Here is a 16,136-nt window from a genome sequence, read left to right on the forward strand (position 1 = left end):
ACCATCGATCACACCATCCTCCTCACCCGACTTGAAACCACCTTTAACATTACCGGCACTGCCCTCTCTTGGATTAAATCATACCTCTCTGACAGACGTCAGTTCATCTCCATCAATAACTGCAAATCCCCCACTGCTCCCCTCCCCCAAGGTGTCCCCCAAGGTTCAGTTCTTGGCCCCCTCCTCTTCCTCCTTTACCTGTCCCCCCTCGGTCACTTAATCCGCCGTCATGGTCTCCAATTCCACTGCTTCGCCGATGACATCCAGCTTTTCATCTCCACCAAGTCCATCTCCACCGCCACCCACTCTATCCTGACAAACTGCATCACTGAAATAAAATCCTGGCTTCAAATCAACTTCCTCAAACTTAACTGTGATAAATCTGAAATAAATCATCATTGGCCCAAAAACGCTGACCAAGTCCACCCATAACTTTGCCCTCAACATCGACGGTTTCCCAGTATCCACCTCCCCTCACATCTGGAATCTTGGCATCATCTTTGACCAAACCCTCTCCTTCGACAAATACACTAAACAGATCACAAAGACAGCCCTCTTTCACCTGAAAAACATCGCCCGTCTCCGTCCATCCCTCTCCTCCGTGGCTGCAGAAACCCTCATCCACGCCTTCATCACTTCCCGTCTGGACTACTGCAATAGCCTCCTTTATGGTTCACCCTCAACAATCACCAATAAACTCCAATACATTCAGAACTCCGCTGCCCGTCTACTCACCCATTCCCGGACCCGTGACCACATCACCCCCGTCCTTTACAAGCTTCACTGGCTCCCCATCTCCCAGAGAATCCAGTACAAAATCCTCCTCTTGACCTACAAAGCCCTCCATAACCTGGCCCCATCCTACCTGGCTGACCTCCTCTCCAGACACACTCCCACCCGCAACCTCCGCTCTGCTGGTACCAACCTCCTGACCCCCCCCCCCCCATCCGGACCAAATTTAGATCCTGGGGGGACAGGGCCTTCTCCATCGCTGCTCCCACCCTCTGGAACTCGCTACCTCACACCATCAGAGACTCCTCCTCACTCACCACATTCAAAACATCACTCAAGACCCACCTGTTCAACACTGCATTCAACATTTAACCCACAGCATCTAACCCCTGACTATCTCCTCTCCTTCTCCCTCCTTTGTGCTTTGAATATTTCCCTATTGATTCTTCTTTTTTTGCAATCTATATTATAATAGCCGTAGATGATTCTGTCTGTCTGTCTGTCTATCTGTTGGGTGTCTGTCCGGGGTGTGGCTTACTCGGTTTGCAGAGTAGCTCCACCCATAGCTCCACCCATTCTGGGAGTGGCTATAAACAAATATCCACCATTTTATTAACTCGCATAGCTTTGAGTCCTGTTCACGGAGGTATATAATAAACCTGGAGAGCCAATGATGGCTGTCGGCTGAAGCTAGCGGAAGTTGCTTGGCGGCCATATTGGGAAGCCGATTGTGTCTGCGTCCGTGTTTGATCTCACAATCAGCTGATCTCACAATTTCTGATTCATTTTGGATGCTTACCGACTGTAAGGAGTCTTATTTGTGAACGCGCTGTTTCAAAATGCCACAGTGTGTTGCATTTGACTGCACAAATACCTCAGGGAAGGCCTCCACATGCACATTTCACAAGTAAGTGACAAACCGCGATCGCGGGTGTTCTGCTTTTTCAGTTTTTGGCGTGGTCACGGTGGTGGGGGTAGGTAATTAAGTTTCAATGAAGTTTGAACACTGTGTTTGAATTTGATGATGTTAGACCACGCGCAGGGTGTGCAATACGACACAGATCTCAAATATAACTGTATTGTGTATTCACTAGGGCTATGTGAGTATGTCAGACTGATGTCTGATTGACTCATTCATTGATTCAGATTGAAGTATCGAGATTGACTCGTCAGCTCGTGATCATTGTCAAGTGATTTAATTTGTGATGAGCTTAACTTAATTGTCCAGTCTACTACTGTCAGGGTTTCCATGCCCTCCTGTGTCACTCGTGAGCAGAAAGAGCAAATGGGGGTTACTTGTGGAAGGTACGAAAGTCCGACACATGGCAAACATTAGCAGATGAAGTTGTATTTAACTATACATATGAAACTCGAAATATTATTTTGATATGGAGTCGTTTTGACTCAGATGTTTTGACTGCCCTCTGAGGTTTTGACCCGCAACCACATTTTGTGACCACAACGTATTTTGTTTCAAGGTTTCCAAAGGATAAGGACTTGTGCTCCCGATGGACATCTGCCCTGAGAAGGGAGTCCTTCTACCCCACCCCAGGCACCACAGTTCTGTGCAGTGATCACTTCAATGAGAGTGACTTCGACAGGACTGGTCAAACCGTCCGACTGAAGCCGAAGTACTCGAAGTACTCGATGCATGTCACATGCTTAAACTTGCAAGAAACTGTCTTGGATCCATGAAAATGATGGAGGATGGCAACAAAAAAGTCATCGCGTGGAAATACATCCAGGCACTCTTTGATCTGCAGAAGAGGGAAGGCTTGCGTCTGGGAAATAAGCTCTCCCGGAAACACATCGAGTGGAAGAGCAATGTCATGAAGGTGGACACAGCGCTCAGACATTGAGCACTAGTGTGGCAGATGCAATTCGGTTTTGCAGGGACACTTTGCAACTATCAGAATTTCAGGGCAGTGAGGCTACCTGCCAATACATTGAAACATTGGACAAACTGTTTGACATTCTAAATTCTCGCAATCCATTGGCACGAAACTACAAGGCACCACTCATGACATCACGAGAAGGACTTTTCCTGCCATTCCTGGATACTGCCTACAGTTACTTGTCCAACATCAAAAACATGAATGGTCAAGTTATGACCAATACGCGTTTGAAAACCCCCTTCATTGGTTTCATGATCTGCATAGAGAGTGTCACAATTTTGTATTTCACATATGTCAAACCTGCCTCATCTCCCCTGCGATACCTGCTCACGTACAAAATGAGCCAAGACCACATTGAACTTTTCTTTGGAGCGGTCCGCATTGCATGTGGAAGTGGGAATAACCCAACGGCCCGGCAGTTTGTTGCCGCATATAAGCGCCTCTTGATGCGACATGACATCAAGTCTGCAAGTGGGTTGCCCTTTGTCTGATATGGCGAGTTCACCAACACTTCATGTAAATATTTAAACTGTAAAAGATGTGTTGCATGAGATGTCTATATCTCCGCTCCATTATTCATGTAACAATTACCATGTCCTGCTGAACGTTCCATTGCAACATGTAAGTCTTGTATGTTATGAATAGCAAAAACTTCCGAAACCCAAGAATTGTGTGGGTTAACTACATGACAGCGTTTCATGTCATTTATGTGACTGGTTTCTAGCATCTCGGTAATAGAAACATACACATCTTAGTTACAATATAATGACTGAATTAAGTAACATCATATAACATGACAACAAATCAGATCTTTATATTGAGGAACATTATTGAACAAGCCAAAGAATGGCAAACGACGATGTACCTCAATTTTATAGATTTCTAGAAAGCTTTCGACTCCTTGCCCAGAGAAAGTCTGGGTCATAATGAAGAAATACAGCATACCTGGAAAATTAGTGAACCTTGTAAAAGCCCTTTACCAAGACTTTCAATGTGCGGTCGTCGACCAAGGTGAAACAACAGAATGGTTCAAGGTGAAGACAGGAGTTAAACAGGGGTGTAACATGTCAGGATTCTTATTCCTACTAGTGGGTGATTGGGTCATGAGAAGGACGATAAAGAACACCGAGCGGTAATTTTGGGCACTTTTTTTTCAAACAAGCTCTAAACCATTGGATTCCCCAGGAAAAATGCGTCTAGAATCAACTTCAAACTTAATGAACACCATTTCCTTAAAGAACGGGATTCTGAGCCCGAATATCAGTTCAAATATTAGTATTCTATATTAATTAAATAGTCGGCGGTCCTAAAATTCGCTCCAGCTGCATCATCAGTGCGCCACGCCTTTGCTTTGACAGGCTTTGTTTACAAAACGATCGGCTTCCCAATATGGCCGCCAGACTATTTCCGGTGGCTTCACGGCGGCTAATGCTGCGAGGTGGCCAATTGGCTCTCCATATTATATACCTCCGTGGTCCTGTTTTGTAGGCCCGTGGTGTCTTGCTCTCCCCCAGTTTTATTTCAAATCAAATTCGATAAATCATTTCATTTTTCACAGTCGCTAACATAGTTTTAGACTCGGTTGAAAAAAAACGGGAAGAAAATCCGATGAAAGTTGCCGTTTATAGAACGAAATGAATTCTCAAAGGCCTGTAACTTCAAGGCCATTGAGTCTCTCTCACGCCTTTATCTCCAATCTAACTCACCATATGATTTCATTTTTATCGATGGTTTTACTTTTAGACTCGGTGTCAGCAATAATTGAGAACAATCCACACACGCGGGAAAATGCAGAGATATATTTTTTAAAATCGCGTCATGGTGTATCATACACCGCCCAACATGACACCGCCGGCAATGTGTCGATATATATTAAAAATTCGCTTTTGCTTTTCCGTTATGATATATTACTATTTCGTTTGATGATAGTCGTCACAAAAACGTCAACAATGATGCCGACATATATTTCTTCGTTTTTATTTCATTCAACATATTAGCCGGAAGTAAAATATGTTTCAGGAAATTACCGAGAGATATTTCTTCGTTTTTTTTATTAGTTATGTGCGCATACACTTTAAATAGGTTTATTTGAAATCTTTAATTTTCCACAATATAATTTACTTGCCATTTATCATTTGATGATTACGAGACAAATTCCTCTTGAGGATCGTGACAATTCATGCGTTGCGTGGAAACTTCCATTTCCAAAATGAATGAGACGATCGATGAAGAACGACTCGGTGTCACCAACGCGGGAAAATGCAGAGATATATTTTTTAAAATACACCATATCACCGCACAACACCGCCCAACAGCCAACAAGTATCATACACCGCCCAACAGCCAACGAGTATCATACACCGCCCAACATGACACAGACAGCAACATGTCGACATTATCGCTTTTTCTTTAAACCGAGTGAACCGAGCCGAACCGAATACACCGCGTGAATTCACCGAGCGAATTTCAGCCAATTCCACCTATTTCTTCGTTTTTATTTTATTCGTTACCAGCAGAAGTACCCAGCGTTGCCGGGCGGGGGAGGGGGGAAGGGCACGTACACTTTAAACATGTATATACATGTGGGATGTGGGATATATACATGTGGGTCATGTGTACGTGTGTGTACGTGTGTACATGTGTGTGTGTGTGTGTGTGTGTGCGCGTGAATATGTGTGTGTGTGTATATATGTGTGTGTATGTGTATGTAGGCTAACCCCCGCTCTAGCAGGGAAAATGGCCTTAAAATGCATGTTGTTGTTGTATGTGTATATACATGTCTGTGTGTGTGTGTTTGTGTGTATATGTGTCTGTACGTGTGTGTGTGTGTCTGTTTTTGTGTGTGTGTGTGTGTGTGTGTGTGTGTGTGTGTGTGTGTGTGTGTGTGTGTGTGTGTGTGTGTGTGTGTGTGTGTGTGTGTGTGTGTGTGGAGATGGAGACGCATAATATTACGGTGATGTTTAACTCTGAGAATAGTTCTAAATTAAAAAAACTTTCTTCTGATATTTGTGATTTATTTCAAACAAACTGTATTTCCCAGCTACACGGGCATGTATTCCTATTAACGTTATGTAAAGTACATAAATTGTGTGGATTACATCATTTGTGGATGTGATCAATTACCAGTAACCATTTTATATAACTGAATGTGCAGGTGCAGCATCTAACTCAATATGTCGAAATGTCACACACGTCCATGCCCGTGGGATTCCCACGGGTGACCCCGCTAGTTGTTTTTATGTTTTGCTATGCATTATGTTTTGCACTCTGTCAAAGTGTCTTTGGGCTTCCTGAACAGCGCTATATAAAATAAATGCATTATTATTATTATTATTAACTAGGGCATGCCCGTACTATATATATGCCCGTACTATATATCTATCTAAAATTATATCCCCCCCCTCTATTTACATGAAATGGTTTGGTCCATTCGCAACGCCAAAGCGAACGGCGAACGGCTTGCGAGTACAGTGACAATCCCCCCCCTCTATTTACATGAAATGGTTTCGTCCATTCGCAACGACCACAGAACCCCCCCCCCTCTATTTACATGGAATGGTTTGGTCCATTCGCAACGCCGGCACACGCGATCGTTCGCTGCTCTCTGATTGGTTGAATCGTTTTTTGGACATAGCTCGGTAAGTAATTGTCCGATTAATATGAAACCTTGAAAAGGCACATCCTCGGGTCCCCAGCAATATACCTGGCAAGTTAAAAGTATATCGGACCCGTGGTTGTCGAGAAACAGCGGTCACAGACAAACGTACAGACAGAGATTACTGGAATTATAGATAGATGACATCCATGCCATGGTCCCGCAGCGGGGTGAAATACGTGCTTTGTAATGGTTTTGTGTTTTGATGATTTTTGCAATGTGTATGAGTAGTTATGGGTTTGTGTGAATGAATGGGGGGAGAAATCCACCGAGCCATGTCACTCACCTGTAACACCAGGATAGGGCCCGTGGAAATTTGGGGTGCATTGGGATGGCCCTGCAGGTAACGTTGAGTCTTGTGGCATCCACCGGGACGCGGTCTGTAGGAAGGGGTTGTATAAATGTTTTTGTGTTTCTTGAATTTTTTGCAGGTTTTGGTTAGGTTTTGTGGTTAAAATATGTTTTTGCGTGTTGTTGTTTTTCTTTCTACCCCAGGAGATAGGAGCACGAACTTCAATGATTGTACATATTTGCATGGTTGCTTAAGGGGGTAGAACGGTAAGGAGAATAGGTAATTAGCTTCGGCTCACTTCCCATAGCCCTCCTGATTTATTTCATAGGTTAATTAAGTGTGAGTCGGTAAGTGGTAAGACTGGAATGGTAGCGCCTGCAATGAACCTTGCGGGGCTATGGTTCCAGGGGGAGGGGAGGGGGTGGGGCTGTGTTATGTCACTGGGGTAGTGATATGTAGAGTCAGGTAGATTTGTGCAGGTATCATGCCCTGACTGTCGTGAAGAAGAAGAACCACCACCATGTAATAAGTAGAGGACCTGTTTAGCCCCAATGTCGGATGAAGTTGTATATTTGTCCCCATTATGAGGAATGGGGCATGTTAACTGGTTATAGGGATTATGTTAATTCCCCTGTTCGTCAAACCTCAGTGATCTATCCTTTGCCCCTTTTGGCACCGCACCATAGACAATAGCGCAGGAAATGCTCGTTAATTAAACCACACTAAATAATAAAACTACCCGGAACCCATATGACGCACTTGAGCTGATTACCCCAACTGAAAAGGATGCATAGGATGAAAGATCCGTGAAGACACGCCTCGAGGAGCCGTGATTGGCCAGGGCTTCTGATTGGCAGAGAGAAGGGTGGAGCAAGAAGGCACTGACTGATTGGCAGAGTGAAAGGCGAGCAAGAAGCAGCACGCTTATTGGTGGAGAGCTGGACGAGGTGGTGGTGGCCTGCGGGCATTGGTGGATAAGCGCCGATGACTTCACGACCTGCCGTTAAAAGAACTCTCAGATGGACATTTTCTCTCTTGTTTTTTGCCCTCGACGACCTCTGGCTCCCTTGTTCTTCTCCCTCGTGCTCTTGTGCTTGTTCCCATTCCGCACCTCGCAAGTGATCGTGTTTGGACGACGGGCTCCAGGAAACGATCGGACCCACCGTGGTCGGAGACGCCACCGGGAGACGTGCAGAATTTTGCAGGCGGAAACGACGCGCGGCTTGCCGCTGCAGCGTGATGAGGCCTAGTGAACAAGGGCACATTGAGGCCTAGTGAACAAGGGCCCATCGAGGCCTACTGGGCGTGTTCCCACGCACGGACCTCCGGGGCCCTGGCGATTCCTGGCAAGACCCCCCCCCCCCCCCCCAAACTGATCAGAGCTAAGTGCATGATAAACCACACGTTTTTACTTCCCAACATTCTTTTATCCCTTTGTCTGTGTTTAAGTCTGGTGTGGAGGATCCCATTTCGGAACTTAGTTTTACGGTCGCGTTTCTTGTCATCGGCATCTGTTTTAATAAATCCTTTCATTATTTTCTGTACATTTGTAAATCCGTTTTCGTGTGAGTTTATTTTCCGCAGGTTCGGGAATTGCCGGCGGGACCACAGGTAAGCTCTTCAGCTTCCTCTTCTTTCCTTTCTTCCTCCGGCGCATATAGTAAAATCCGCATTTGATTATCGCCTCCAAGTTAAAGCTCGCTATTGGCCATTCGTGATCCCTGTGGTGTTCACCTGGGGAATCACACGACAGTATATATATACTAGCGGGGTCACCCGTGGGAATCCCACGGGCATGGATGTGTGTGACATTTCGACATATTGAGTTATATGCTGCACATTCATTTTTACAAAATGGTTACTGGCAAGTCATCAGATCCAGAAATGGTGTGAATTTAGTTATTTCACATAATATGTGACCCCTCACTCCTCTCCACCTGACACTCTCCTGTCTCCACCTGACACTCTCCTGTCTCCACCTGACACTCTCCTCTCTCCACCTAGCACTCCTCTCCTCTCCAAACCCTCACATCCCTCTCCTTTCCAATCCCTCACCTCTCCAATCCCTCACACTCCTCTCCTCTGCAATCCTTCACACGCCTCTCCAATCGCGCCTCACACTCCTCTCCAATCGCGCCTCACACTCCTCTCCAATCGCGCCTCACACTCCTCTCCAATCGTGCCTCACACTCCTCTCCAATCGTGCCTCACACTCCCCTCCAATCACTCCTCTCCAATCGTGCCTCACACTCCTCTCCAATCACGCCTCACACTCCTCTCCAATCGTGCCTCACACTCCTCTCCAATCGCGCCTCACACTCCTCTCCAATCGCGCCTCACTCGCCTCTCCAATCGGCTTTCCCCGTCTCGTTTCTCTCCTTTTTCTCCCGTCTCGTTCTTTTTCTTGCTCCAAATCGGCCCGTCGGAATCGGAAATCGGCCCGTCTCGCCCGTCGGCCCGTCGGAATCGGAAATCGGCCCGTCTTGCTTTTGTGCTTGTGCGTAAATAAATTGTGTTCATGACACCATTTCTGGTGTTGGGCTAGCGGCTAGGGTGCCGGCTTAGGATCCTGGGTTCGAATCTCGGTCGATCGCCGAATTAATGCCAGGGGGGTTGACTCAGCCTGTCATCCTTCCGAGGTCGGCTAATTGAGTACCAGTTCACTGGTAATTCCCTGTTTGTCGTTGAAGGCGGCAAAAAGGGTTGGCGTCAGGAAGGGCATCCGGCCGTAAAACATTGCTTCAAAAAGGGGACAAAAAAACAACAACTACCACGGTCCCCGAAAAGGCCAACCCCCGCTTTGCGGGGAAAAATGGCCTCTAAACGGTGGTTTTTACACCATTTCTGGATCTGATGACTTGCCAGTAACCATTTTGTAAAAATGAATGTGCAGCATCTAACTCAATATGTCGAAATGTCACACACATCCATGCCCGTGGGATTCCCACGGGTGACCCCGCAAGTTTGCATTGACGTTCGTCGATGGACTCGTTCGCCCGTCTCATTCGTTTTCTTGCTGCATCCTGTTCAAGTCTGCGTTCTTCATCGATCGTCTCATTCATTTTGGAAATAGAAGTTTCCACGCAGCGCATGAATTGTCACGATCCTCAAGAGGAATTTGTCTCGTAATCATCAAATGATAAATGGCAAGTAAATTATATTGTGGAAAATTAAAGATTTCAAATAAACCTATTTAAAGTGTATTCGCACATAACTAATTTAAAAAAACGAAGAAATATCTCTCGGTAATTTCCTGAAACATATTTTACTTCCGGCTAATAATGTTGAATTAAATAAAAACGAAGAAATATATGTCGGCATCATTGTTGACGTTTTTGTGACGACTGTCATCAAACGAAAAAGTAATATATCTTAACGGAAAAGCAAAAGCGAATTTTTAATATATATCGACACGTTGCCGTCGGTGTCATGTTGGGCGGTGTATGATACACCATGACGCGATTTTTAAAAATATATCTCTGCATTTTCCCGCGTGTGTGGAATGTTCTCAATTATTGCTGACACCGAGTCCAAAACCATCGATAAAAATGAAATCATATGGTGAGTTAGATTGGAGATAAAGGCGTGAGAGAGACTCAATGGCCTTGAAGTTGAAGTTACAGGCGTTTGAGAATTCATTTCGTTCTATAAACGGCAACTTTCATTGGATTTCCTTCCCGTTTTTTTTCAACCGAGTCGAAAACTATGTTAGCGACTGTGAAAAATGAAATGATATATCGAATTTTTAATATGTATCGACACGTTGCCGTCGGTGTCATGTTAGGCGGTGTATGATACACCATGACGCGATTTTAAAAAATATATCTGCATTTTCCCGCGTGTGTGGAATGTTCTCAATTATTGCTGACACCGACTCTAAAACCATCGATAAAAATGAAATCATATGGTGAGTTAGATTGGAGATAAAGGCGTGAGAGAGACTCAATGGCCTTGAAGTTACAGGCATTTGAGAATTCATTTCGTTCTATAAACGGCAACTTTCATCGGATTTTCTTCTCGTTTTTTTTCAACCGAGTCTAAAACTATGTTAGCGACTGTGAAAAATGAAATGATATATCGAATTTAAAATAGATATCGACACATTGCCGTCGGTGTCATGTTGGGCGGTGTATGATACACCATGACGCGATCTTAAAAAATATATCTCTGCATTTTCCCGCGTGTGTGGAATGTTTGTGGAAAATTAAAGATTTCAAATAAACCTATTTAAAGTGTATGCGCACATAACTAATAAAAAAAACGAAGAAATATCTCGGTAATTTCCTGAAACATATTTTACTTCCGGCTAATATGTTGAATGAAATAAAAACGAAGAAATATATGTCGGCATCATTGTTGACGTTTTTGTGACGACTATCATCAAACGAAATAGTAATATATCATAACGGAAAAGCAAAAGCGAATTTTTAATATATATCGACACATTGCCGGCGGTGTCATGTTGGGCGGTGTATGATACACCATGACGCGATTTTAAAAAATATATCTCTGCATTTTCCCGCGTGTGTGGATTGTTCTCAATTATTGCTGACACCGAGTCTAAAAGTAAAACCATCGATAAAAATGAAATCATATGGTGAGTTAGATTGGAGATAAAGGCGTGAGAGAGACTCAATGGCCTTGAAGTTACAGGCCTTTGAGAATTCATTTCGTTCTATAAATGGCAACTTTCATCGGATTTTCTTCCCGTTTTTTTTCAACCGAGTCTAAAACTATGTTAGCGACTGTGAAAAATGAAATGATTTATCGAATTTGATTTGAAATAAAACTGGGGAGAGCAAGACACCACGGGCCTACAAAACAGGACTCAAAGCTATGCGAGTTAATAAAATGGTGGATATTTGTTTATAGCCACTCCCAGAATGGGTGGAGCTATGGGTGGAGCTACTCTGCAAACCGAGTAAGCCACACCCCGGACAGACACCCAACAGATAGACAGACAGACAGACAGAATCATCTACGGCTATTATAATATAGATTGTTATGAATTTGGGGTAGGGGGGAATGTCTAGATTTATTGTACCAGGACTCCTTGATTATTGTACCAGGAGATCTGCGCGAGGGTACCCTCTGAGACGAACGTTGAGAGAGAGAGAGTTCGCACGCATATTACATACGCCGCATCCCAGTCCCCCGATATATCTATGAGGTCCGGTCGTGCGCAAAGACACGCAAAGCTGCCTGCCATTCTTCGCCGCGGACCCGGAGCCGGATCCCATCGCCTGGACCATCTGCCTGGACCCTTCTCCTCCTACCACTACCTTCCCGTGTGAGTCTGTCTGTTTGTCCTGGGGTTGTAAGTAAGACTGTTTAGATAAGCTTGCCCTGTGTCCTTTTGCTCTTGTACATGCTTTCGTTTCTTCTTTTGGGTTCTTGTATATAATTAATAAACCCACTCTTTGTTCTGCTTATTTTCTGGGTTTCCACTCATTCGATCGTTTGCGTCCTTTCTTTCAATTGAGTACCTGTGGCACGATTTCGGAACCGCTTAGAATTGGGTTTAGTATTTGTTAACGGCCTGAGTCGCGGCTCGCTTCGCTCGGCGTATCCATTAACACTGCGGCTCGGTGGGAGTTATCTACTCGCTTTACGGTCGGGTTAGTAAGCAGGTATTTGGGACTCCATTGACCAATCACCCTGGCTAATACCGACCGGAAGTGACGTCATAGCTTGCAGGACTTGGGGGACGGACAGCTTACAAGACAAGGGGACTAACCCCCCTTGATAAGGGGAGAGCCGACCCCCGAATCCGCAACAATTGGTGTCTGGGAGTGGGATTTGAAGCCCGAACCAAATTTTTATATTAGCTGGAAAAATTTGGTCAAAATTACGAGCGGCCAAATTTTTTATTTAACATCCAAATTATAGTCGTGCCATGGATACCCAAGGCGATCGGATGCCGGTGGGGGAAAATGAGGAGTTAGAGTCAACCCAGGACCCCAGGGAAGAGGTGGGAGTAATGGAGGAGGAGATTGAAGAAGGTGCTGTAGCAGGGGTTGTAGGTGCACAAAATGGTGGCGCCTCGCACATGGCCGCGGCAGCCGAGCCCGCGGTGCCAATGGACTGGGGCCTATTTATGGTGCAAATGAGGGCCTTTATGGTCAAGACGGGTGAAGACATGGAAAAGAATAGTGAGCAATTGCGAAGCCAAATTGGGGGATTGAGGAATGATCTGGGAAATCAAATTGAGGGGTTAGACAGCAAATTGGGGGGATTAGAAAGCAGATTAGGGGGCCAATTGGAGGATGTAAATGGCCAAGCCCGGGAAGTAAATGAGGGACTGGCGAGGGGGCAAGCCAGGTACGAAATAAAAGAATTTGAGAAAGTGGTGGAGAGCAGATTGAGCGAAGAGGTCGCGGGGGTACGCGACGAGGTAACACGGCTAGAGGAGTGCGGGTTGAGCGAAGGTGAGCAAAGCGAAGTCACGTGGACCGGGGTAGAAATCGCGACCTGGGGTATGGGAAAGCCAACGGCCGCAGAATTAAAAGAAAAAATTTTGAGCGCGCCGGCGGTCGTTGGGCTAGGAAGAGAAACCGAAGCAATAGTGGAAATTGGAGAGACGGGAGGGGTAGAGCATGAATTGGAGGGAGAGCTGGAATATGCTCAAAGTCTGTATTTGCATCCTGATGCCATGCTTGCTAATCCTTATAAAGATTTGCAGGTACGTGTGGAGAGGAGGATCCCAAAGGTGAGCCGGGCTGTATATGGTGCAAAAAGGTTTTGCGGGAGATTGTTTGGCGCGAGAGGGTTTCTCGCGCGCTTGGGATCCCAGCGTAACCCGGGCGGTTGTGGAAGGTCCGTGGTGCGCTGTGTGAATGGAAATGGCACGCGTGTGCGAATGGCGCCAGAGCGCGAGTGTGTTACCGAGTGCGAGGAAGAGTGCACGACAGAGTATGGGAGTGAAACCGAGAGCGAGGGAGAATGCACAAGGGAGTGTATGTGTGAGGGTGAGAGTGACACGGAGTGTGAGTTGGTTGTGGCGAGTGTGTGAGAATGCACACCTGAGTTGGTTGTGGAGCGCGTGATTGGGTGTGCGATAGGGGATTGCACACCCATGGTTGTTACAGATGATGTAACCGAGGAGTGTGCGCGAGGAGGTGTGTTAATGAAGTGTGCGAATGATGGGGGGAGTGTGCCAGGGTGTGCGCGAGAGAGGTGTGTAACAGAGGAGTGTGTGATGATGGAGTGTGGAGCGGAAGAGTGTGCACGAGAGCGTGCGGTGATCGAATGTGTGAGTTGTATGGGAGGCGCTGGAGCGCCGCGTTTTGTGAGTAAAGAACGGAACGCGTGTAGATGTGAGCATGCGAGTAAAGCATTGACGTTAACCGGGACAGCGTTCAAGCCGACGTTTAGCCGACGCGAGCTCTCGGTCCGCGACGGGCTTTGTGTGCTGCGGGGACCGGCGGAGGTCATAGCCGTGGCGGTTTCTCAAGAACCGCCGTGCGCGATCCGCGCCGGGCTCCGCACTGTACGGTCGATTCCGCGCTTTGCCAGGCAAGGCGACCGGCCCGGTTTGAGGGGAGGTAGGAGGGGTCGGAGCAGCGCCCCCTTGTGGTGGTGGCGCTCTGGCCGGGGAAGGCTGGGCCATCGCGCATGGAAGCGAAAGGCCCTGCGTAGGGATGGTGCCTGGAGTCTTGGCCCGACGAAACCTCCTCCCCAGAATCGTAAATGCCGGACGGACCCAACCGACAGGAGACTGACCATCCGCACGGATAGCCGGCTTTTCAAAGCCGAGCTGTAAGGACAGTGTATCCGCACTGAGAGGCTCGAGATTAATGGACATTTGGTAGTGGTAGCAGTGATGATGGCAAATGGTATATGGTGATGTGGAGGGATGGTAGCTCTACCATTCCTCGCATCCATTTTGGGCAAAGGAGCTGTAGTTTTATGGGGATTGGCAGTACCAAACTAGCCCGGGAGGGTTAGGATAAATTGATAGGAAATCTAGAAAATGACAATAGGTAACACAAGATTTAAGTAGTGACATTGTACAGGTAGTGGGGACGTAGAATAGGGTAGAGGGATGATAACGACGTGGGATGTGCAGTAGTATAAGGGGTGACAGGGAAGCACGAGTTGTAGAGGGAGTAGATAGCTTAAATGATGCAGTGTGTTTGTGGTGAAGGTTATTGAATGAGGAATTGGTATGATCGTCTTAATGGTGAGCATCTTGAAATGAGGAATTGAGAGGCAATGGTTTGGAGAAGTGGAAGTGTATTGAGCAGAGTATTGTGAAAGGTGTGATTGTGCATGGAGTGATTGACTTGCAAGGTGTGCAAGTGAAATACAGGTGTATGGAGAATGGTTGTATGGAATAGATGGTCTGGAGTAAATGGAGTATGGAATGAATGGTGTGGAGTGAGTATGGTGGAATACGTGGAGTGGAGTGTATGGTGCGAAGGAGTGGATGGGGAAAGGATGGACCCCTTCACGAGTACCCGGGGAGGATAGTTTAAAAGTAGGTAGAGGGAGTAGGCAAATTGTGTTGGATATTGACATCTGTGGTGCGTGTAGTAGAATTAAGTGCTTGGATGGGTGCATCAGTGTGAGTGAAATGGCTGGGCGTGTGACCTGTTAGAGGGATGATTAAATGGGCACTCCGCCACTGTTAGTCTGTCGGCCAGGTGAGGCCGCAGGTAGGCTCTGGGAGCCAGTTAGAGTTCAATGGGGCCTGAGGATCCTATGGAGAGGACCCGGGTAGCCCGACGCCAGAGAGGGCGGTAGTGGGGTGAGAGAGCCAGAGGGCCTTCCCCAGGTTAGGGTGAGGAGCAGGTAAGCTCGGGTGGTGACGTGCAGTGGCGGAGGTGTGCAGGTGAGCGGACCTGCTGGTGAGCCACACGACCCAGCCCTGAAATTGTGCGAGGGCACGGGGGAAGAATCGGGGGAGTGAGACCCCAAATTGGAAAACACCACAGTATGTGCAATGGGAATTGATTTTTAGAATCACATAGTGTAATGATGGCCAATGGATTGGCAGGGCGAGACCCCGGGTAGAGTTAATGTGTTTTGTTAATGTCAATGTTAATGTCATTTAGAAGCATGGTTTGGAGAAAATCCCTTCGCACCATCCGCATCCACTTACCGAGGTGACAGTACTCCACACCACATTTTGCAAATGTTTGGAATGGTGAGACGCATCATGACGTGGGGGTGACATTGTTTGTATTCCATCCCTTCCTTCTTGGGAGGGATTGGGGATGAATTTGGCATTAGGGGAGATATGGGGGATGGGACATAGCGACGGATTTGATAAATGTGTAGATTGTGTAAATACGGGGGAGGGGCAAGGGTAGAGTAGGTGACAGGGGGGTGGGAGGGGGGGGGACGTACGTTAGGGACGAGCTTTCTCGGCTCGCTCTCCTGTGCCCCTCACCTTGCATTACCTTGTATTAATGTGTACCCTTGCGCCCTTGCCCACTGCTTTGCTTGTCCTCCTTCCCCCACTCATGGACTTGTTTTTTTGTTGGGCCCGGGGGGAGTGCGCAGGTGGCCGCAGTTGTGTGCCCGCACCTTCGCTGCCTCCGGCCTCCACTGATGCACC

At 46.7% G+C, this 16,136-nt stretch overlaps 1 protein-coding gene and 1 long non-coding RNA gene across 3 annotated transcripts in view; both read left to right on the top strand.

Moving 5' to 3' along the window:
• Window positions 1–16,136, top strand: part of LOC137412847 (immunoglobulin-like domain-containing receptor 1) — a 102,996-nt gene that overhangs the window by 21,568 nt on the left and 65,292 nt on the right. The window lies entirely within an intron of this gene.
• On the top strand, window positions 1,486–3,313 carry LOC144889737 (uncharacterized). Its single transcript, XR_013622037.1, has 2 exons — window positions 1,486–1,639; window positions 2,211–3,313. It is a non-coding gene; the product is annotated as an uncharacterized LOC144889737 (long non-coding RNA).

Source organism: Myxine glutinosa, chromosome 1, assembly GCF_964187855.1.
Source record: "Myxine glutinosa chromosome 1, kmMyxGlut1.1, whole genome shotgun sequence".
NCBI lineage: Eukaryota > Metazoa > Chordata > Myxini > Myxiniformes > Myxinidae > Myxine > Myxine glutinosa.